At 44.6% G+C, this 25,072-nt stretch overlaps 1 pseudogene; it reads left to right on the top strand.

The window, feature by feature from the left end:
• The first annotated feature begins 1,965 nt into the window (after nt 1-1,965).
• The window catches only part of LOC140398746 (protein phosphatase EYA4 pseudogene), a 173,218-nt pseudogene continuing 150,111 nt past the window's right edge, over nt 1,966-25,072 (top strand).

Below are 25,072 nucleotides of genomic sequence, written 5' to 3'. Positions count from 1 at the left end.
CCAACTCCTACCTCCCCCTGGACCATGACCCCACCACCAAACATCAAGCCATTGTTTCCAGGACTGTCACTGACCTCATCTCCTCTGGAGATCTTCCCTCCACAGCAGATACAATGGACCGAACGGTTTTCTTCTGAACTGTAGTGATTCCAATATCAGATGTTACAAGCATATTGACAACAAAAAACCCTGTACGCTTTAAAAATCTTATGACCATAAACTAAGTTAAAACATACAAACACTTTCAAGCATGCCACACATAAAGTTATATAATAATAAAGAGCAGATTTAAATAGTTTCACAGATTTAAAACCAATAACAAAACCTATATTCATTTATCAATAATAATAATCACCTTTAATCATAAATTGTTTTTAAAATTACTTTAAAAGAACAAATAATAATAGCACTGCTTGATAGAGCAAAACATTTTTAAACTTCTACATACCTTCAAAACACTTGTAAAACTTGTTGCCTGTTGTCTTCAATATAAACCTGGAGTTTAAATGTCTGCCCTCAATGGGCATTCCCATAGCTTCGGCGTCACAAGGGTGCATCGAAATGGCGCCACGCTGGAGTCTGCGCGGCCTGTCACACTGAAGGCCTGAGGCTGCCACTGGAACAAGAAGGTTCGCCGCGATTCCGGTTTGCAGGTAAGTGCGCAGTTTTCTCTTCCAGTATCAGCGGGCCACGGCTTTCCGCCGATACACGGAAGTTACGGGCCAATAATAGAGTATTCCAATGATCAGAAAATAACATAGTTAGTCAAGTTGCAAGAAGTTGTGATCCTGCTTCAGAGAAGGTGAGAAGAAGAGGCACTTGGCTTTCTCAAGGCTAAATATAGAACTCTGCTGATAAAAAAGCTCTGGAGGGGTCTACAACCCAAAGCATGTCATTCTTTGCCAAAAGAGTTAAGTGTGAAAAAGCAATGTTGATGAGATTTTTCTTCAGCATTTGGCTGGCAAAATCCAAACACAAAATTCATCTACTTTTATGGGTTAGCAATGATTCAGTGGGAGCACTCTCCTTTCAGCTTCCGCAGGTTCAAGATCCCTCCAGGGAAATGAACACAAACTCCTGGCAGATGCTTCCGTGCAACACTGTGGGAGTACTGGACTGTCAGTATTTCCATCTTTCCGCTGAGATGTTACACTCAAGACCCTGTCTGCCCTCTTGGGTGAAATAAAAATCCTATGGTGTTATTCAAAGAAGAGCAGGGTAGGTCTCCCAGTCCCTGACAAATATTTATCCCTTCATGAAAATTACTAAGGCCCAGATTTTCACCTTGTTCGGGAAGCTCCCTGTTGCGGCGAAAGTAGCAGAAATCCCCCCAGAATCAGAAGGCCCGCTCCAGAGCACGACACTTCCCTTTTTCGTGGGGGTGGGATACAGTTTATAGAGGCAGCTGACCATTTAAATCATCAGCTGCCTCCGCTGAAGTTGGATTTTGGTAGGCCAAAAGTGTGAAAGCTGACGTGTGTGGAACAGATCAGGTACAGTAGGCCTGAATTTAGTGGATTCATTTGGATAGCCAGGGTACTCTGTTGGAGAGGTAAGGTGCCCCTTTGGATCTGGTCTCAGGGCACCTTGCAAGGAGGTAAGGTGCCTTTGATGGAGATGAGGTGCCCTTTGGAGTAGGTCAGGTGCCCTGCCAAAATGTTAAAAGTGGGCATAAATGTATGTAAAAAGTGCAAAGACTCAATACTGTCAGACTCATTGGAGCTGTCAAGATTAACTGTCAAAGGTACTTGTTAACAGGAGCTGTCAAGTTATCAAGGCATGTATAATTCAGCCTTTTAAATTTTTGAATAAAATGTCTTGAGTGTTTAAAAACAATGATTACTTGCTATTTCACTCTGTCTTTTGACATAAATCTGAGGCTTCCATTGTCAGATCACTGCTGCATGACTGATTTCACAGCCATTCATTACTATGTTGGATGCCATCCATTTCATAATGTGACTAATGGCTGCAAGTGATTATCGTTTCTTGATGCGGGACTATGAATTCCAAAGTATGTGGTTACAAGGATTGTGCTCTTGAATAAGATGTTTGAAGTTATAAGGCATTATTTAATTAAAGGAATGCAAATATACTAAATATATCTTTATGAATGGGAGTGTTTTTCCGATATAGGGAAGTCTTCAATTGACAATTAAAACTTTATTTTACATAGAATTTACAGTGCAGAAGGAGGCCATTCGGCCCATCGAGTCTGCACTGGCTCTTGGAAAGAGCACCCTATACAAAGTCAACACCTCCACCCTATCCCCAGTAACCCCACCCAACACTAAGGGCAATTTTGGACACTAATGGCAATTTAGCATAGCCAATCCACCTAACCTGCACATCTTTGGACTGTGGGAGGAAACCGGAGCACCCGGAGGAAACCCACACACACAGGGAGGATGTGCAGACTCCGCACAGACAGTGACCCAAGCTGGAATCGATCTTGGGACCCTGGAGCTGTGAAGCAATTGGACTATCCACAATGCTACCGTGCTGCCGCATGATTTTATCTTATCTCTGCATGGATCCTGAGATCTTCCCATGGTGAGTACTAAGTAAGTTGGCGTGGTAAGTGTAAGGGCAAAGGATGGTGGATATGGGTTGGCATGAGTTGCCACAAAATTGGCATTGTTGTTATAAAGGACCATGGGGTGGGTGCACGGGCATAGGAATGGCATGGAGGACACGAAGGGCCCTGCAGATGGCATGGTTTGGCATGGATGGGACATGGGATGTGTGAGCAGTGATGAGAGAGTGTGAGGGAGTGTGACGATTGCAGGATTTTAGGAAGATTGGCTTTTGAATATTGGGAACGTTAAGCTTTAAAAGCCTGGGGGTATAGTGTGTTTGACTGCACTGGTCATGGTTTTAAAAAGGATTTTGTTTTGCTTCTAGGAATCAGCAGATACAATTGACCGAGGAATGTGGATTGATTGGAAACTTAATGTTCTTTTGCAGCCTGCAGAGATTATTTGTTTTTTTAGCTTAGAGAGATGAGATCATTACTGGGTGGAGCCCAGAGAGACAGTAAGTTTAGAAAAGCTTTGACAGAGACACGAGCTGAATTCTGATCTGCCTGACCCGAAGTGCACAATTCTTCCCCAGTAGGATAGTTTTTTAAAAAAGAGTAATAATACTGTAAAGCAGAGCAGTCTTATCTGAAGACAAGGAAGAGGCTGCAACAGCCTAGTTAAAGCAGCTATCTGAGGTCATTCAGCCAGAATCTGCAAAGGTTCTAACTGGGACCCAGATCTGGTCTGCAAAGCAAGTATTGATCGATGCCCTATTAATTTTAAGATAAATTGAGAGCTGTTGTTTAAAGCAAAATTGTGTAGTAGTGCTGAGGGATAATTGTCAGCTGTTCTTTCCGGGTGCGAAGTTAAAAAATTTAACATTGCGTTCATTATAAAGTTTTTGTTTTAGAAATACCAAAGACCTGTGTAAGATTAAGGGTGACTATGGGTAATCCCTGATTCCTTTTAGTCATTTGTTTATGTAAACATGCGGATTGAGGTTTGGGGGTTGGTGGGTAGATGGGATCGTTGTTATTATGGGGATTGACATATCTTGCTGATTATTGTTTATTGTTGATGGATGTAAATGTGGGAGAAAATGTGAAAATGGAGGAGAATTTAAAAAAATTTTTTTTTTAAAAAAGAATTACCAAAGACGTATTTTTTCATGGAACCACTCCCGGGGCGAATCATTCTTTCCACAGACTTAAAATACACTAAAATATTGGTGTTTCGGTCCAGTATCTTGCCACTGGTCTGGGATCGTAATAGGTTTAATCTTTTATTTTTAAACTTTTGGACACAGTGGCAAACTCCTTGGGCGAAATTCTCCCCAACGGCGGGATGTCCGCCGACTGGCGCCAAAGCCGGCGCCAATAAGACGGGCATCGCGCCGGCCCAAAGGTGCGGAATGCTCCGCATCTTTGGCGGCCTAGCCCCAACATTGAGGGGCTAGGCCGACGCCGGAGGGATTTCCGCCCCGCCAGCTGGCGGAAATGGCGTTTGTTTCCCCGCCAGCTGGCGCGGAAATGCGGCGCATGCGCGGGAGCGTCAGCGGCCGCTGTCAGTTCCCCGCCGCATGCGCGGGAGCGTCAGCGGCCGCTGTCAGTTTCCCGCGCATGCGCAGTGGGGAGAGTCTCTTCCGCCTCCGCCATGGTGGAGGCCGTGGCGGAGGCGGAAGGGAAAGAGTGCCCCCACGGCACAGGCCCGCCCGCGGATCGGTGGGCCCTGATCGCGGGCCAGGCCACCGTGGGGGCACCCCCCAGGGTCAGATCGCCCTGCGCCCCCCCCAGGACCCCGGAGACCGCCCACGCCGCCTGGTCCCGCCGGTAAATACCAGGTTTGATTTACGCCGGCGGGACAGGCAATTTCTGGGCGGGACTTCGGCCCATCTGGGCCGGAGAATCCAGCGGGGGGTCCCGCCAACCGGCGCGGCCGGATTCCCGCCCCCCCCAATCTCCGGGAGCGGAGACTTCAGCGGGGGCGGGGGCGGGATTCACGGCGGCCAACAGCCATTCTCCGACCCGGCGGGGGGTCAGAGAATGACGCCCCTTATTTCTTACCGGGACTCCTGATCCAGCTTCCCCCCCACCCCTCCAAACTGAAAATCCAACATGCCAGTCGGCGATTTTTAAAGTTCAGCTTCGCAGAGCCGGGAATTCTTCTGACTCTGTGTAACAGACCTGGGAATGAACATTTGGGCCAAAGTCTGTTCAATTTGTCGTGCATATTGCAGTTTGTGCAATTTTGCTGCCCGCAAATTGAATGGTGTTTCCCCACATCATAACAGTAACTCAGGATCACTTCATTAGCTGTAAGGCACTTTGAGACGTCCTGAGGTTGTGAAAGGTGCTCGATAAGTCTGTTTTTTTGTTGAAGACCATCTGAATATGAGCAGCAATTTGTCCGAGAGACCTTTGCAAATAAATTTGCCAGAAAAAGACATCCTGCACCTCTAAACCTGCGTTCTACCATAACTAAGGAGCCAAGCCAACGCAAATTCATCCAAATGAGCTCAAATTTGAATTTTCGCATCATAGCTCATAATTAATCTTAGCAAAAGCTGAAAACACGGCAAGTACACAGCAGGTCTGGAAGTATCTATGGCAAGAGGAAGCCAGTTCATGTTTTAGTTTGTGGACTTTGATCAAATTATTCAATTCAGTTGACGAGCAATTTGAATTTAGTAGGATTCTTGTAGGGTTACATAAAGAAAAGCAGAAAGGAGGTGATAAACTTGGAATTAGACTTGAATATTCAGACCAAATCTCGTTACAAAATACAATATTTCAATGTTCAAGTTGCATGACGAAACCGTGTCACTTGAATGACTGTGTGTTTGCTGAATTATTCGTCGTTACTTTATTTACCCTAGAGGACAAGAGAAAGACAAGTACTTGACCACGTATATGTTGCCTGTTTAAAAAATAAAATTCTGCAACAATATTGTGGGTCAGAATGAGAGCAAGCCAACAACATGTTTTGGCTGTTAAGTGTGATTCATTCCAGACCAAGCTTATGGTCAGTAATCCACAAGTAATATGCATCACTGCCAAAACTAATAACCACTCCGATACCATCCAAACTAATCCAAATTAAAAGGCTAGGGAATGACTAATTGTACTTACGACATGAAAAGACTATTGCAACCCTAAATGTTTACCTCAATTTCCACTGGGTTCTTCACATACATCGACACTCCCTCCTTTCAATTCCTAAAAGAGACAAAATACAGAAACCCAGTTACATTTTTTAGAAACTTAATGGTTGAGTTGAGCTTCTGATCATCTGTTCACGCCATCACGAAGACATTTTATTTCCACCTCTGTAATCACCCAACATCGCTTCTGTCTCATCTCATTTTTTGCTGATACCCTGATTCATGCCATCGCTAGCTCTAGACTTCGCTACCTCTCCACCTCTAGATCTCTGACCCATAATCTCAAACAACGATGAGTCAGAGTACAGGAGGGAAATAGAGAACCTAGTGGTGCGGTGCAATAACAACAATTTCTCCCTCAACGTCAGTAAAACTAAGGAGCTGGTCATTGACTTCAGGAAACAAAATATAATTAACATCCCTGACTGCATTAAATGGTGCCCAGGTAGAGGCGGCTGACAGCTTCAAATTTCTAGGTGTTCACATCTCCAACAATCTGTCCTGGTCCACCCACGCCAATGCTACGACCAAGAAAGCACAACAGCATCTATACTTCCTCAGGAAACTAAGGAAATTCGGCATGACCACATTTGACTCTTACGAAGTTTTACAGATGCACCATAGAAAGCAGATTGAACTGTTTCAATCCATATAGCTAAAACTCCGGCATTCCGGCAAAGGTTTGAAATCTTCCTGGTAGCAGCCGACCTACAAGACGTGGCCGATGCTGAAAAGACAGAGTTTCTGTCTTTTCATCGCCGGTGCCAGAGCAGAAGAAATCTTTTAAAAATTCAAGTTCTCCAAAGGGCAAAACAGGAGCGACTTCCAGGCAGTCCTGGACAAATTCGGTAAATACTGTGAGGAAAACACACTCAAACCAGCTGAAAACAGTAAGAGAAGCGTCAGTACTCACCACGAGGCCGAGATCCCGGAGCAGAGAACAATTTTGATCGGTGACCATCTTTGTAAAGGTACTGCACATGCGCAGTTTACATAGATTACATAGAACATACAGTGCAGAAGGAGGCCATTCGGCCCATCGAGTCTGCACCGACCCACATTAATCCCTCACTTCCACCTTATCCCCGCAACCCAATAACCCCTCCCAACCCTTATGGACACTACGGGTAATTTAGCATGGCCAATCCACCTAACCTGAGGAACATCCACCTAACCTGAGGAAAATACAGTTGCGTGAGAAGCGCACAGAAGGGGAAGGTCCGTGTGCGCATGTGCGAGAAACCGCGCATGCGCATTTGCGAAAACGGCCCCAGTACAGGAACAGTGACATGCGCATGCGCAAACGCTTCCTACGTCTGACGCCACATGCGTCATGACGTCAGAGGCCCTGGACCACGCCCATTTAAAGGGGAAATGTCCCAAATCACAAAAAAAATCTCTTAAAGCCGTAAAACAAGCTTCTTTCACTTGGAATGACAGCACAATGCCTCAAATTCAACCAGGAACTGAAAGTAACCTCCACAAAACCCTGCAACAAGCAGGAAGCACCGCCCAAAGCAATGACACAGACCTTGAATACTACGACACCGACCTTTATTTTTTTCTCTGGACATCGCGAGCCCCATGCCAGCTCCGACACGAACAGTGATGATATGGTCCTAGAGGACTACGACTCGGACAAAGGTTTTTTCATTCGAAATGGCGACCCCCGTACTGAATCCGACGCAGACGCGGATTTGTTCTTCGGATTTGAGGATCTTCAGCCCAGCATATACGACATCCCGACTCGTGAGTGCAGGATTATGCTGCGGCCTGACACCAAGAGACAGAGAGTGGTACAAGGCCACAGAGCGGCCTGCTGCTACACAGAGAGTGGTGCCCGCACCGCTAAGGGTTCCTGACTCCACGATTGAATAAACGCAAGACTCCAGAGCGCAGTCCTTGCACGAACAAGAAGTGACTCCAGTGTCACAAGCCTCCACAGCGAGCTCGTGTAGAGCCTCCACAATAGAAGCAACGCAAGACTCCAGAGCGCAGTCCTTGCAGGAACAAGACCATGAAGGTCTAGCAACCTCCTCTGACCAACTAGCAGCAGACGATGCAAGTCTGCCATGCTCAAGTAAACAGCAGGAAGACTATGACAGTCTACCACGCTCCAGTGCACAGCAGCACGACCATCATGCTCCAGTGAAGAAAAAAGCGACTATGACAGTCCAAGCCCAAATGAACAACACAGCGACTATGACGGTCCACCCACATTGCCTGAGCCACAAGGAGAAGACTCTGACAGTATACCCAGCCCAAGTGAACAACAAGAAGCTACTGAGGCTCTATCCAATGTATGTGAGACGAGTGACGACAGCATCCCACTTCCCATGCAAGATGTGCAATGTGACAGATCTCAGCTAGTGTGTACAGAGGCACTCAACGATCACTGTGAGACCACTGGTGACTCCGGTGACACCACGTTACTTCCAACCTCATTCGCTTGAACCTCTCCACAAGTCAATGCATTCCTGCATGTTCCGACTCCAGACGTGGAGCTTCAAGAAATCTCCGCTGACTCCAGTGAACCTGCTGAGACTCCGGACGGGGAGCACCAACAAACCAACACTGACTCAGGTGAAACACACCAGACTCCAGGTGGAGAGCAACCAAACAGCAACTCTGATTCACGTAAGCCAGACTTTACTCCAGACAGGGAGTGCCGCAAATTCAGTGACAGCACATTCAGGGTGACGACGACGACAGGAGATGGATCACTTGACAATTACACTGGGTCAGTAATAACAAGTAGTGGCTACAGTCCAAGAGGAATACACCAATATTCACCACAGCTATATCCTTCCAAGCCATACCCACACATTCTTTCCACACCAGCAGTGCAGTCAATGACAGCTTATGCTGGGCAAACCCAGTATTCAGGAATGCAGCAGCCAGCTGTCTATGCAGCATATTCTCAAACAGGCCAGCACTACAGATCGCCCACTAATGGAATCAAGACCGAAGGAGGACTACCACAAGCACAATCTGCACTGCAGACTGGATGCCTTAGTTACAGCCCAGGATTTGCTGCACCCCAGCCTGGCCAGACGGCATATTCCTATCAAATGCAAGGTTCTAGTTTCACACCATCACCCGGTATTTATGCGAGCTGCAATTCTGTTTCCAATTCGACAAGCTTCAACAGTTCTCGTCAGGATTACCCTTCCTACACAGCATTTGGCCAAAACCAGTATGCACAGTATTATCCAACTTCCACATATGACACATACATGACCTCGAATGATACTGTTGATGGTACCTCTTCAACGTCAATAATTTATCAGCTACAAGATGCCATCCAACATTCACCATCACAAACATCGAAAAAAAAAAGACTCCAAATCAGACAGCGAAGTGATTTGACCACTTCTTGGTTCCTGATACACAGGGACACCGATGGCGTTCACAAGGACATGCCACCATCAGACTCACCACTCCACCAAGAGAGACATTTGATCATGATGATTGAAGGGTTTTGGACTCGCACATTTGATTTGGACTTATTGTTTAATCACTTTTCTCATGACTTGTACATACCATAACTTATCTATCTGTTTTTGGTTCAATTTTCTTTACAGAAAATTCTGTACAGAAAATATGTAACATGTAAAAAAAGGGGGATGTGGTGATATGCATCACTGTAAAGCCACAAGGGGTTAATGTAAATACATGTAGACTAGCTAGACACTAGAGGGAGCACCAGAGACATGACACACAGACACTCAACCAATAGAACATTTAGATAGGACACGACCAATGGGCATTCACAATACACACAGAGGTGATACGACCACAGGAGGGCATTACACCAACCCATATATAAAGGACACAACACACATGATCTTCCTCTTTCCAGTGGAGACAGTCAGTGAGTAGAGACACAGGGTTGATTCAATATTACACTCGCCACGTGGATTGTAGCATAGTCAGTCTGAGTAGCTATAGAAGGATTAACGGTAGTGGCGAACCTGAGTAGGAGAAGTGTAAATAGTTTAATAAACGTGTTGAAGTTATCTCCACGTCTGAACCTTCCTTTGTCAAGTGCACCACAAGGAAGCTGCTTATGCTACGCCTAGAGCATAACAAGACAGTCACACTGAAAACCAACTGCTCTCATGGAAACTCTGTCTTTCACTTGGATAACTTCAACAAGGATTCGCCTCAAGGGTTTCAGTTTCTCCTTCTGATGTTCCTCTCTCCTGGATCACCACATGCATTCAAGCTTCGCCTTCCATGCCCTCTTTCAGATACTCAGCCATGCCAGCAGAACGCTACTGCTTCATAGGCCATATTAAGGAGTACCCCCATTTGGCTGTCTCCTCAGGTCTTCTGGCTTCTCACAAGCCCATGTTACCTAAACTCTGCTCCCCACAGCTTTACAGCTTTTTCTCTTTAATTCTAGAGCCTTCTCCCCTGTTCCTTATTTTGACTGACCTGAACAGGACTTTGTTCGGATTCCCGTTCTTTCCCTTGACTTCACTGTCTTCCTGGGATCATCTATTACCCTTCTCCCTGGTTTTGTGGGACTTTCTTCTTTGTCCTTTAGGACCTGCTCCCTGAAGCTCCCTCTCCTGTCTGTAATATCCAAAGAACAAGAGAACTACATCTGCTTTTGCTTTCCCCGTGTCTCTGTGTAAGGCATCAACCCATTTTTTTAAACTTTGTTTTAACTTCCCTGAATCACTAACTGTCTTGGTAACACAACTCTCCACTCAAGAGCTACAAATCCTCATAAAAATGCAAGTGAACAATAAAAGCCCCACACCTGCAGTCTCCACTCTAATGTGAAACCAAAATCCAGGCTACACCATTTTAAACGCGCAAAAATAAATAAATTAAGCTTAAAGCCATAGCTTATTCCTAACAACCACAAATACAAATATAAATCACTGAAAACCAGCTCTGCGTTCTCACACTACCTGCCTCTTCTATCTCTCCTCGTTCATCCTGTCTGGAATTCACAATCTTTATTTCAGTTCCCATATTCATTTCAATCTGAGTTATGATTCCTGCTTTTTAATTCCTACCATGGACCTGCTTGCCTCAGTGAGGCATCTGCAATCATTGCTTAAAGAGCCTTGTCATCGCTTACTTTGTTCAGAGGCATCACAGATCCACTGGACTCGTCGACCAGGGGGTCTGTGGGTAGCTCTCAGTGAGGTGAATGCCACAAAATATTATTTCGCACTGGCAGAAAGATCTGCTGGAGCTTGCCAATATTCAGATCCCCTACTTCTGTGTCAATTATTAAAATTCATGTCAGTGTGACTGCCATTTATTGCCAATCCTTATGTGATTTTTATCATGGCAGGTAAATAGTGGAAAAGGTGTAGAATTGAAAAGCCTTGAGCCACAATAGAGATCAGAAGAAGTTTTATTTTTTTATCAAAGTGGTAGGTACATAGAACAGACACGCACAGCAATTAATGATCTGACAATTAATCGTGGTAAAGGGAAACTGTGCATCTAATTAGACGTTGCAAGGATGCATTGCCAGAGCTGAGGGTGGAATGCTATCTTTGCCGGAAGCCAGATTAATGTTGTGAAATTGAGGAGATGGGTGAATATTCCGGAATTTTGCTTCATTATTTTATGTGAAGCACTCCATCAGGAGATGAATTGGATAGGTAGAATGCATGGATGGAAAATAGGTGGGAGAAGCAAATTTGATTGGTCAAATGGTCTTCTTTCAAGCCATACTTTTTTCAAATTTTATGCTATTATAATTGAAACACCTGATGAAAAAAAGTGCATGAAACAATGTAGCCATATTTCCAATACATGTACGTATCTAAACAAACAATACGCTTTATCAAATACATTTCCAGGTCTTGCCACCCAGAAAATGGTTCAAACTTATTAATAATAATAATAATAATGTTTTATTGTCACAATTATGAAGTTACTGTGAAAAGCCCCTTGCCGCCACATTCCGTCGCCTGTTCGGGTCAGCTGCTACGGGAATTGAACCCGCGCTGCTGGCCTTGTTATGCATTACAAACCAGCTGTCTAGCCCATTCAGCGAAAACTTGAGGGAAAATTGCTTGAACCTCCTGCTCTCCCCAGAAAGGAAAGATTGAAACGGTTGAGGTTATACAGGGGCTACATAGGTTTGAAGGCTAATGAATGGAGCAGAACTGTAGTAATTAATAGCAGTTCTACACTCAAAATTTGAGTTTTTAAAATCTAGGATTAGCAATGCTAAATAGAATTATTAATCAGATTTGATGTGAATAAGGTATCTTAAAATTGACTGTCGTGGACAATTATACAGGAAATTCTTTTCTACTAATTACTGCTTTTGAAACAGGTAAGGTGTAGAAAAGACAACTGAATAGATTTTGAATAAACTCATCCTAATGCCATAAACTGAATCAAAAGAGGTTTATTTAGGAGGGGATAATTTGCAAGTGTTTCACTGCTAATTATTTTCTAACAATTTCCGCTTTAAAAGCAGGTAAGGCATAGAAAAGATAATTGAATGCAGCGAGTGCAAAATTTGCATTATGGGTGGCTTAACAACATTAGTATTTATATGACATGTTACTGTCAATCTGAATCGGTACACATACTCCTAATTGTATTTGTTTAATAAGAACAATTAGATAAGGAACTCAAAGGTGTCAAATAAAAAGCAGCCTACTATGCAAACAGAATATATGGTGGAGATTGCCGATGAAAACAAAATAAACCATTGATCTCTATTGTGCTTCTACATCTTCATATATTACATTTGGAAATTAAATAGATACTTTTCTATTAAATCTTGATGGAGGGGGATGTTTTTGCAATGGTCATAGAGTAAAAGTCGATTAGTACTGCATTTCTCTTTATATAATAACCCAAATATTAAATCTTATTAAGACTATTACATATGTGAGGAGCCTTCAGAGTATCCACGACTGTTACTCAAATTGGGCAGATTATGAACTGAAAAAAGGTGAAATCACCATTGGTACAATTCACTGAACTTATTTTCAAAGAACAAGAAACATCACCTTTATGCCAAGCTGGCAATAAACATTACTTTTCCATTTGCAACCTTTGCCATTTATTAAACACTTATTCACAAGACTTTAGAGATTTATTCTGCATTTTTTTGGTTCATTTTCGAGTCCAATAACACACAATTTTGAAGTGTCAGTGGTGGCTTGGTTGGTAGCACTTTTAACTCAGAGGTTCTGGGTTCAGGTACCACCAAGGCACTTACAACTGAGGGAATGCTACCTGCAGAGATTCTGGGCATTGTGCTCGGCAGTGATCCAGGTGCAACGGGTGAAATGCGTGCGAGATCTGAATCGGACCTCAAGCTGGCTGCTGGGCTGATCACAACTCACACAATTCCCTACGCCGGGCGTAATCTAGATCTTGCCCTCATCGGGGCACCAAGGTGGCACTGCCAGGGTGCTGGGGCATTGTCAGGGTGCTAGGCTGACAGTGTCAAGGTGCCCAGGTGCCAGGTTGACATCACCAGTGGTCTGGTCCGAGGGGCTTTGCCAAGTACAGGCGGGTGAGTGGGGACGATTGCAGAGAATGAATTTCGGAGTGAGGTGCCTGAGGGGGGGGGGGTTAAAGATCAGGGCTGCCAGTGTCGGTGTGGAGTCTGCACGCTCTACCTGTGTCTGCGTGGGTTTCCAACGCGTGCTCCGGTTTCCTCCCACAAGTCCCGAAAGACGTTCTGTTAGGTGAAGTGGGCATTCTGAATTCTCCCTCCGTGTACCCGAACAGGCAACAGGCAATGTGGCAACTGGGGACTTTTCACAGTAACTTCATTGCAGTGTTAATGTAAGCCTACTTGCGACAATAAAGATTATTATTATAATATTATTATTAAATGGCGCCCGGATCTGCGAGGAGCCTTTCCTCGTGGCAAGCTTCAGCTCTCCAGCAGGAAATCTCTCAGGAAGTGCAGCCTCGATGGAGAGAATCTCCTCAAAGCTAAAGAAAATGGAAAAGTGCCATTGGATAGCGGGGCTGCAACCGCCAAGAAACACCCCATTAAACGCGCCATTCAGCAGACATTAACCTGAGTCCGCTGAATCGCGCCCTTTGTCTTTCAGATAAGGGGCTGAATTCTCCATCTCCCGCCGCGGTCAGTGAGAATCGTGATCAGGCAGGGAATATCGGGGAAAGCAAAAATCACAATTTGCGCAGCAGCAATTGTGTTGCGATGCTCCGGTTCCCCACTGATTGCATTAGTGATTTTCATGGATTTGGATGTCATTAGCGGGTTGAAGGCTGCATGATCCACACCTCCACTATGTTCCTCCCCTCTCGGGTGGGAGTCAGGCGGCCGTGAATTGGTGTATGTATTTACAAGCAGTGCCTGGGTGCCATGGCTGCTGATGGGGAGCGAGAAGGTAAGAAAACTCTCAAAACCTGTTGGGCTTGCAGGGGCCTGGCTGCATGGGCCGCGGGACTAGCAGGGAACAGCTTGGTGTCCACTCCGTGCACTTGGAGTGTCCCCCTCAGGATCAGGGTGACCTAGTTCAGATCACCATTGCTATGTTATTTAAACCCGCCCCTTTGGTGCAACCTACAGGTTCCTGGCTGTTCACACTGCTGACTGCTCACTGTGCCTTGTATATACTCAGAGAACCTCTGGTCCTGTGGGAACTCACCCAGGCTGCCCTTCTGCACACGCTCAGACTCCAGCAGTATCATCAACGGGATTTGTGTGGCCAAGCTCAATCACCAGCACACCAGGTGTTGGCACTCCTTGGTGCACTCATCAGAAGCACAGCCCCATTGCAGTGGAAGCAGGGGAATAATAGACTTCACCCCAACAATGGAAACATGCACCATGGTCTTTGGCACCCTCCCTGACACCCTTCTCAGAAGCCTCACCAGTAGCCCTGCCCTCAGGACCATATAATGCCTGCAAGTCCTGCCTGCCCACTGTGTCCCTGCTCCCATCAATTTTGTTCCCAGCCAGGAAACATGACCAGCCCTCTGTCACACCTGTGTGGAAAACCCAGGCTCCACATCACACTGCAGTTCAGGTCCCAGCACACCCACAGGTCGCTCACTCACCCCCATCTTTACTCAAGCCTATCAGCATAGAGACATTTGGTTGAACACGTTGACCTTCTCCACCACACAACTAGTTGCCATCCTGCTGGTGGGATAACACACAGCCCACCCAGTGAGGCTCCTCTTGTGCAGGGTCCCCCAACTTCCGTGCATCCGCAATGGCAGCAGCAGCCAAGTAGATAATGTGTATATATGGCTGGACTCCAAAATTCATTCTCTGCAGTCGACCCCACTGGGGGAAACAGAACAGGTGCCACAGGGCCTATCGTTATCATGGGTAGCAGCAGCCAGCAGTTGACAGGGATTGGTGGTGAGGATAGAGGCTCTTGACATCACAGGACAGGTGCCACTCACTGATGGGAGTAGGGATGCAGTGTGGACAAAACATATCGAAGAGGGCAGGTGAGGGTGGAATCCAGGTGGGGGAACGTTTAAATGGCCACAGGACATGTGGGTATTACTGATTCAAACAAAGCTGAAGTGTGGGCATCACTACCGGAGGAGGTATCTGGGACATATGAGGAGGTGAAAAAATCCATCTTGGGTGCATATGAACTAGTGCCTGAAGCCTTCAGACAAAGGTTTAAGAAATTTAAGGAAAGAATTTGGTCAAACATACATGGAGTTTGAAAGGCTCAAACAGAGTAATTTTGATAGGTGGATAAGGGCTTTGACAATACACCAAACGTATGAAGCTGTCAGAGAAATTATACTTTTGGAGGAGTTTTAAAATTCAATTCCTGATGTAGTGAGAACTCATATGGAAGAGCAGAGGGTTAAAACTGCGAGATTAGCAGCAGAAATGGCAGATGATTATGAATTAGTTCATAAATCAAAGCTTGGTTTACGACATCAGTTTCAGCCTGTGAGGGATAGAAACTGGGGACATGAGAAATAATCAAGTGGGAAAGGTAAAGGTGATCTGATAGGGGATAATAAGAAGAGTGTACCTCAGATTAAAAAAGAAATCCAGGAGGGTGGAAAAGAAATGAAAAGTTTCAAATGTTTTCACTGTAATAAACTGGGCCATGTAAAGTCACAGTGTTGGTGGTTGAAGAAAAGCACTGGGAAGGCTGATGTAGTAAAACAGGATAAAGCAGTGGGGTTTGTTAAAGTGGTAAAGGATAGCCCAAGTAAAGCGAAGGAGGTGCAAAAGATTGGACAGCCTGATCAAGAGGTGATTGATAAGAAGGTGCCAGCTTTAAAAAATTTACTTGTGTGGGTAAAGTTTACTCATGTGTATCAGGAGGAGCAGGTAAAGAAGTCACAATTTTAAGAGATAAGGGAGCTAGTCAATCTTTAACGGTAAGAGATGAGGAGTTATGTAGTTTGGGAAGAATGTGCCAGAAAAGGTGGTAATATGTGGAATTCAGGGTGAGAGGAGTAGCGTTCAATTATTTAAGGTAAGGTTGGAAAGTCCAGTGAAGAGTGGTGAAGTGGTAGTAGGAGCAAGTGGGAGTGATACCTACTGTGGTTGATAAGCCAGTGGAAAATAAGACAACTGAAATGTTGAAGGATGAATATCCTGGGATTTTCCAGATTGTGCCGTAACAAGGTCGCAAAGTCACAGGTTAAGACAAGAGGAGAAATCAAAGAGTAAAGATGAAGTGGAAGTGCAATTATCAGAAACGATTTTTGATCAGATGGTTGGAAATGAACAAGAACAGGTGGAGGATGAGGCGGATATTTTTAGTTCAGGAAAATTGTCAGAGTTGCAACAGAAAGCTGTAGAAATAAAACAGATGTATCAGAAAGCATATACGGAAGAGGAATCGGAGTGTATGCCAGAGTGTTATTACCATAAAAGTGATGTCTTGATGAGAAAATGGAAACCTTTACATATGCACGCGGATGAAAAGTGGGCGAAGTTCATCAAGTAGTATTGCCGGTAGGGTATAGAAAGGAGGTGTTGCGAGTTGCACATGAGGTACCAGTGGGAGGTCATTTGGGGATAAGGAAAACTCAAGCTAAAATCCAGAAACATTTTTATTGGCCTGGACTACATAAAATGTAGTTAAATTTTATCAATCATGTCACACATATCAAGTGATAGGGAAACCTCAAGCAGTGATACAACCAGCACCATTGATACCCATTCCAGCATTTGAGGAACCTTTTGCAAGGGTCCTAATTGATTGCGTAGGACCGCTTCCTAAAACAAAAAGTGGGAATCAATATCTTTTGACTATAATGGATGTGTCTACTAGGTTTCCAGAGGCCATTCCAGTACGTAATATTACAGCTAAAAAGATTGTGGAGGAGTTACTTAAATTGTTTACTAGATATGGACTACCCACAGGAATACAATTGGATCAAGGATCAAATTTTACCTCAAAGTTATTCAAAGAAGTTTTGGATAGCTTAGGAATAAAACAATTTAAATCAACTGCGTACCATCCAGAATCGCAGGGAGCGTTAGAAAGGTGGCATCAGACATTAAAGACAATGTTGAGGGCTTACTGTCACGATTATCCAGAGGATTGGGATAAAGGAATTCCATTCGTACTATTTGCAAATGGGATGCCCTTATTGAGTCAACCAAATTTAGTCCTTTTTGAACTAATTTTTGGTCATGAGGTAAGAGGACCACTTAAATTGATTCAGGAAAAATTGGTGGGTGAGAAATCGGAAATTACATTATTGGATTCCGTGTCAAATTTTAGGGAACGATTAAATAGAGCAGGTGAATTGGCTAGACAACATTTGAAAGTTGCACAAAATGTGATGAAACGGGTCGCGGTCAAGAAATCGTAGTTTTGCCAGTGGTGATAAAGTTTTAGTGTTGTTACCAGTGGTAGGTGAGCCTTTAAAAGCTAGGTTTTGTGGACGTTATCAAATTGAAAGGAAATTAAGTGAGGTGAATTATGTGGTTAAAAACACCAGATAGAAGGAAGACTCACCGAGTGTGTCATGTGAATATGCTTAAAGGGTACTTTGAAAGGGAAGAAGAGAAAAGGGAGGAGGTTTTAATGATTCTAACTCAAAGTGACGAACCAAATCCAGATGACTGTGAATTTAACATGCCTCAAATTAAATTGGAAAATGAGAATGTTCTTAAAAATTGGGCTAAATTGTTGAGTTACCTTCCAGAGAAAAAACGAACTGACCTGAAAGCGTTATTGATATCACATGGGCAAGTTTGTGGAGACAAATTGGGAAGTACTAAAATGGCTATACATGATGTAGATGTGGGAAATGCTGTTCCAATCTAACAACATCCATACAGACTTAACCCTTTAAAATTGGCACAGGTTAACAAAAAGAATGAGAGTATGCTTAAAAATGGCATAATTGAAGTGGGTTGCAGCCAATGGAGCTCACCCATAGTGATGGTACCTAAACCAGACGGTACCCAATGGTTGTGTGGGGACTATAGAAAGGTTAATGCAGTTACAAGTACGGACTCTTATCCTATCCCACGTTTGGAGGATTGCATTGAGAAAGTGGGACAGTACGCTTTTATTTCCAAATTGGATTTACTTAAAGATTACTGGCAGGTACCTTTATCCAAAAGGAAGTAGGATATTTCAGCTTTTGTGACTCCAGATGGTATATACCAATTCAAAGTTCTGCCATTTGGCATGAAAAACGCCCCAGCCACATTTCAACGGTTAACTAACACAGTCGTTTCAGGATTACCCAATTGTGCAGTGTACATCGACGATCTGGTAATTTTCAGCCAGACATGGAAAGAACATTTAAAACATCTGATGGATCCACAATGCTACCGTGCTTGTGCCTTTTTCATGGTGCCTTGTAGAGGATGGACAGACTTTTCACAGTCAGGAGGTGAAGAATTTCGAGCCTCTGACCTGCTCGTAAGTGAATTATTTATATGGCTTGTCCAGTTTAGTTTATGGCCAATGGTAATCCCCAGGATGTTGATGTTGGGGCATTCAGTGATGATTGAATGTAAGATTCTTTCTTGTTTGAAATCATCATTGCCTGGCACTTGCATGGCATGAATATTATTTGCCACTTATCAGCCTGAATTGTGTACAGGTCTTGCTCTAAATGGGCAAGTACTGCTTCAATATCTGAGGAGTCGCAAATGATACTGAACATAGTGCAATTATCAGGGACATCCGCACTTCTGACCAGTATTATTGTTGAAGGGCTGAAGGTGGTTCTAGGACTCTAAAGGGATATTAAGATCCCCCCCCCCCCCCCCCCCCCACCCTCCTGCCTGTTTTCCCTTGATTTCTATTTACTTTGCTTTTCGGAGAGATCCTTGATGCCATAATTTATCAGATAACAATGGAAGTCACATCACCTCTTGAATTCAACGCTTCTTGTCAATGTTTGAAGCAAGGCTGTGATGAGTTAATTGGCAGCAAGCAAACTGAGCATCAGTGAGCAGGTTATTCCTCTGTAAATGCAGCTTGCTAGCATAGTTAATGATACCTTTCACCACTTTGCTGATGATTCAGAATAGGCGGTCGGGTAGTAATTGACCAGTTTGGATTTGTCCTGCTTTTGCAGACAGGACATACCTGAGCCACTTTCCACGTTGTCAGGTGGATGCCAGTGTTGTAGCTGTACTGGAACAGCTTGACCAGGGGCGTGACTCATTCTGGAGCACAACTTTGCAGTACCGCAGTCAGGATGTTGTCAAGACTCAGTCTTTAGTCTTTACTGTATCCAGTGGTCAGCTGTTTCTTGATATCGTGTGGAGTGAACCCATATTTTCTCCTCTGCTGAGACAGCTGAAATCTGGTGGTATACTGTCCCATTGGGAATGGCTGCTCTCTGCTATCTCATCTAAATTATTCATTTGCAAACCTGGACCATATCATATAGTTTCTCCCCTGACATGGAAGGCAACCAAGGTACATGAAACACAGGTGGGATAATGATTCAGGTTATAATAATCGCTTGTTTGCTAATTAACTAATCTAGTTCTGCAAGACAGCCTTCTATACTGTATTTGGAAATAAGATGCCAATTGATTTGTATCTTTGCCATTCAATAACTTTGGCGGGAGGGCCCGATTGACTTCCATTGATGAAAACATTAGCATCAAAGCAGATGATCTGCCAGCACTAGTTGTGCTTCTTGACAACAATTCATTGTTTGGAGGTGCAGGAAAACATCTTCAAATGAAGAGCTGGGATGATGTGAGGTGCCCGGGTTGACAGGGAATGGGGAGGTGGCGGCCTTGGTCAACTGGTCCACTTCTTTCCACATCCAAAAAATTTGAGAAGCGCACCAAGAAAGAGTTGAACTTAAAGAATCCCTTCAGATTAAAAGCTGCTGAAAGAATCAGGAGGGAAAAAAACAAGTACTCGACTTGACACTAGTTTTCCCTGACTGCAGCGAATGATTCTCTCAGATAGCTGCAGGGAAGTGGTCACCTCCTGACCTGCTACGAATGATTTGAGGAGGCGTTGAGGAAAGTGTCCTGGCAGCACTGATCAATATGAAAATCATGCTGAGGTCTTGAATGTGTTATTTGACACTATTTACATTTTTAATCAGATGGATTTGCCTGATTCCTGTGGGAGCCTTGCATCGTAGCCCAGTTGAAAATCAAAATGGACGAACCTCCAGTAGGAGATATTGGTTTTGCTTTTTTTTTTGACCTTCGACTGACCCATTTACTGGTATAAATATGAGGTGGAGACCAACTACATGAACCTTCCAGCAGGATAATAATGCGGATTAGGAAACCCGGCTGATTTTTATTTTCCCTTTCCTCGCCCTCAGGCATTATTGCCCAAACTGACAACAGCTAACTCACATAGAGATTGAGGATTAAACTCGGGAAGCTTACCATTTTTACTGCCGAGTATCACACTGGGCCCCACATTTAACTCAACCTTAGCTGTATCAGTACTTATAAAGAACACTTTTGGATCCAATAATAATCCTCTTGCCAAAAAGAAATAAATGTTTCTTCAAATTTGGAAAATACGGTTGCTCATAAAACTTGTCAGAAATTTTAGGGCCGATTTTGAACCCGCACGAGCCATGCAGAGAATCGGCGACATGGGCACAAAACCTGGAGAGAATTATAAACGCAATTCTCTCTGGAGAGATTTCCCGGTTTTCCCCACAACTCTATGGTGACATAATGTAGTTCACGCTCACAAAGGGCGGGTATCTCATTGAAATAGATTTTCATTATTTTAAATATTATTAACGAGTGAGATTAATTTAGTGAGATTCCCCTCACTAAATATTTATCCCTCGCCGGCGTAACGTCAGGCCCGATTTAATGGGACAGAAACAGAGACCCATTTTGGGCAAGTTTAGCAGGGTGCTATTTAATGGCACTTTGCCTATTTTGGCCCCGCCTATATAATTTCTGAAAGAGACTTTGTGGGTGGGGGCACAAGTTTTAAATGTCACCCTGATTTCCGCCCCCCCCCCCCCCCCCACAGCATCCCCATCCCCACTGCGACCTCTGGACTCACTCTTACGGGATCCTCGATTCCCCCCTCACACCACATCTTCAGGGCAAGGCATCACCGGGCCCGATCCCTGGCACAGGCAACCTGGCACCGGACACCTTGGCACTACCACCCTATCAGTACCAACCTGGCACACTGGCAGCCCCAGGGCAGCACCGCCAGAGTGCCCAGGTGGCACTGCCAAGGTGCCAGGCTGGCAATGCGAAGGTGCCCAAGCGTCAGCGGGACTGTGAGGGTACCACCCTGCCGAGAGCCCAGGGGTCTCTAATGGCCTGGGAGACCCCCCTCAAGTGCCATTACGTCTGGTCTACATCTATGGAAATCAGATCTAAACGGCACCATGGCGAGGCCTCCCAGGAGAGGCTGTTAGTTCCCAGGCCCTGGGAGAAAATGGCGTGGACGTATATAACTGAGCCCAGTGACTTATTTAACTATGTTAATCTGGATCTCGCCCAGCTAAGGCAAGATCCAGATCGCAACGTTGTGAGATTTTGTGAAATCGTGCAGGACGTTTTGAGCGTTGAGAATCTCACCAAGTCGGGCGTGAGTGCAGTTCCCTGCAGTTCCCCATGTACAGTTTGACATCTGCCAACCTGCCAGTGCCAACATTACAGTGTATTTCATAGAATTTACAGTGCAGAAGGAGGCCATTTGGCCCATCGAGTCTGCACCGGCTCTTGGAAAGAGCACCCTACCCAAGGTCAACACCGCCACCTTATCCCCATAACCCAGTAACCCCACCCAACACTAAGGGCAATTTTGGACACTAGGGGCAATTTATCATGGCCAATCCACCTAACCTGCACATCTTTGGACTGTGGGAGGAAACCGGAGCACCCGGAGGAAACCCACGCACACACGGGGAGGATGGGCAGACTCCGCACAGACAGTGACCCAAGCCGGAATCTAATCTGGGACCCTGGAGCTGTGAAGCAATTGTGCTATCCACAAGGCTACCGTGCTGCCCCAACCTGTGCCAGGGCAGTGCCAGGGGTGGGTCCTAATGAGAGCCCCATGGGGGATCCATTCTATTTGGTGGGGGGATCTGAAGAGCAACCACTGGGGGGGATTGCCGGTGATACTTCCACAGTAGTGGGGGAGGGGGGAAAAAGAATGCTGCCGATGACTGTCGGGGGTGGGGGGAGTATTCCTGTGATGATTCCAGGGGCGCTGGCGCGAGCAATTAAACACCAGAGTTAATTGTCGGTGGAGGGGGTATTTGCCAGCGATGATTGTCACAGGCATGCAGGGAGGGAGGGGGCTCAGTGCAGAGAGCCCATAATACCTCAATGGTGGGAGATGGGCGCCATTAGGTTTTAGTGCTGAATGGGGCACTCTTTAAAGATGGCGCTCCGATCTCTGTGGAGCCGGTTGCCGGCTCTATCAGGGCCTGCTCCACCAGAGTGATGGCCTAAACTACACCGACTCATTTTCTTTCTTCAAAGAGGCTTAAGTTTTTGAAAGAATGCTGGTCTGTGCAACTGGAGAGCTACATGCCAGTTTGCCGTCTGAGCATGGCACTTTGCTAAATTCTGGTAAGATTCCACCCATTGTCTGCACTGCAGAAGTCAGCAACTGACATCAGTAAGGCAAAGTATTCCTGTTGTCAAACTCCTGCCAAAATGCAATATTACCCCTTCACGGGTGTTTTGTTATGCTCTTGACGTAGCATAAGCTGCTTCCTTGATGTGCACTCTGACAAAGGAAGGTTCAGACTTGGAGACAGCTTCAACACGTTTGTTAAACTATTAACAATTCTCCTACTTGGATTCGACGCTACTGTTAATCCTGCTATAGCTACTCAGACTGACTAACCAGTCTGCTACAATCCACGTGGTGGGTATGATGTTAAATCAACCCTGTGTCTGTACTCACTGAGTGTCTCCACTGGAAAGAGACTGAGCATGTGTGATGTGTCCTTTTATATGGGTTGGTGCAATGCCCTCCTGTGGCAGTGTCACCTCTGTGTGTAACTTGAATGCCCATTGGTCGTGTAATATCTTACTGACCTATTGGTTGACTGTCTGTGTGTCATGTCTCTGGTGTTCCCTCTAGTGTCTAGCTAGGTGTAGTGTATGTACATTAACCCTTTGTGTACTTACAGTGATGTATATCACCACAACGGCGAAGATGCAGGTTATAAAATCTCATGTTTTATTACGGCTTATAATTTATATGCTATTAAATATGGATTGAGAAATAAGATACAGAGATTGTCGAATTGTTCACTAATTAAATTAATAAATCATACAATGGAATTAATGACTGTTGTAATTAAAGATATTCTATTGACCTTTGGGATATCGCTGAATTTCAATATTGATAGCAGCTTACAGCAATTTAAATAAACTATTTATATATGTGTACTGATGCATAATGCCCATTAACAAAGCTTTGGAAGTTACTTTCTTTTTTGCAAGAAATTGTCGGTGATCAGTAGATAATTGCCTTGACAGATCTATAGATGTTTTATGGTCAAAGCAGTTTCCTGGACAGTTGTCCTCCTCCACCTATTCCAACCACCCGACTAGATGAATCACTTCCATTGGCCTGGATGAGGACTAAAATTGGCTTTGATCAGAATGTAACCATAGCAGCATCAGCTCAATAAAGTGAAAGACAAGGCAAATATGTCTCTTGAGTTTTTTTTGCACAATAAAGTTGTTCTTTGACAGTTTCAATAAATGTAACTAACAGCTTTGTAAATTGTCCTGTAAATAAGATTTTTTTTTTGGCTTTTTTACCAAAACTGTTTACACAGCAATATGGAACCATTTTAGTACATGAAATACAATGTTGTTACATTAGAAGAGACACTTACTTCCAGGTACTCAAATAGAATCAGCAAATCTTGGATCCCAGTGGCTCCAGGCTGTCGAATATTAAGACAATACAATTCTGGAAGTTGGGAATTGGCTCTTCTGTAGGTTTAGCTTTTGTCCTTTCCACAAAAGAAATCGCTGTTTGAAGTTATAATTCATTGCGGCAGAATTTACTGTAACTAATAATACTCACTAACATTACTAACTAACAATAGCACTGCTGCCTCACAGCGCCAGGGACCCACGTTCGATTCCGACCTTGGGTGACTGCTTGTGTGGACTTCGCACTTTCTCCCCGTGTCTGCGTGGGTTTCCTCCGGATGCTCCGGTTTCCTCGCACAGTCCAAATATGTGCAGGTTAGGTGGATTGGCCATGATAAATTGCCCCTTGGGTTACAAGGTTGCGGGGCTAAGGCGGGGGAAGTGGGCCCAGGCTTGTCTGCTCTCTCATTCGGTGCAGTCACGATGGGCTGAATGGCAGTGCAGGGATTCTATGATATATTCATTCATAAATTGGCCAACAACATCAGGCTAATACAGATGTGCAGTTAAACTTGGGAAATCTGAAAGTTGCAATTGGAGTTGTGTTGCCTCCTTCTTATGCTTCACAAAAATGGCATTTTGTCATTCAAATATATTGAAAACAGTGGTGTCTCTGTATTTAGATACAGACGAAGCTCACCACAGAAAGTTCAGCTTGTTCTCTCCCACCCAAGTACACTTTTTAACTATGTGCTAAATTTAAAACTCAGTCAGACACTTGAAAACTAAAAGTAAAATTTTAAGGAGGTTTATTCTTTCAGCTTTTAATTACTGCTAGAATTTAAAAAAAAAAAATATTTGGGTGGGATTTTCCACACATGCCACATGGTGTGTCTTGTGGTGGGGGAGGGGGGGTGGGGGGGGGGGCGCAAGTGCCAGGGGCCAACGGCGGGAATTACTGGTCCTTCTGCTGTCAATGGAGTTACTCATTGCTTGCACCCCCTCACTGCTGGGGAACACGAACGAGGTGGGGTTTCGCCGTCACAGGACCAGAAGGTCCCGCCTGAGGGAATGGGCAGGAAATTCCAGCCTTTCTCTTTTTGGTGCATAGCAAACTCTCACAAAGACGCGCGT

The sequence above is a fragment of the Scyliorhinus torazame genome, chromosome 21, assembly GCF_047496885.1.
Source record: "Scyliorhinus torazame isolate Kashiwa2021f chromosome 21, sScyTor2.1, whole genome shotgun sequence".
Lineage (NCBI taxonomy): Eukaryota > Metazoa > Chordata > Chondrichthyes > Carcharhiniformes > Scyliorhinidae > Scyliorhinus > Scyliorhinus torazame.
The sequence above is the reverse complement of the archived record's forward strand: the minus strand, read 5'-3'. Positions and strand labels throughout refer to the sequence as shown.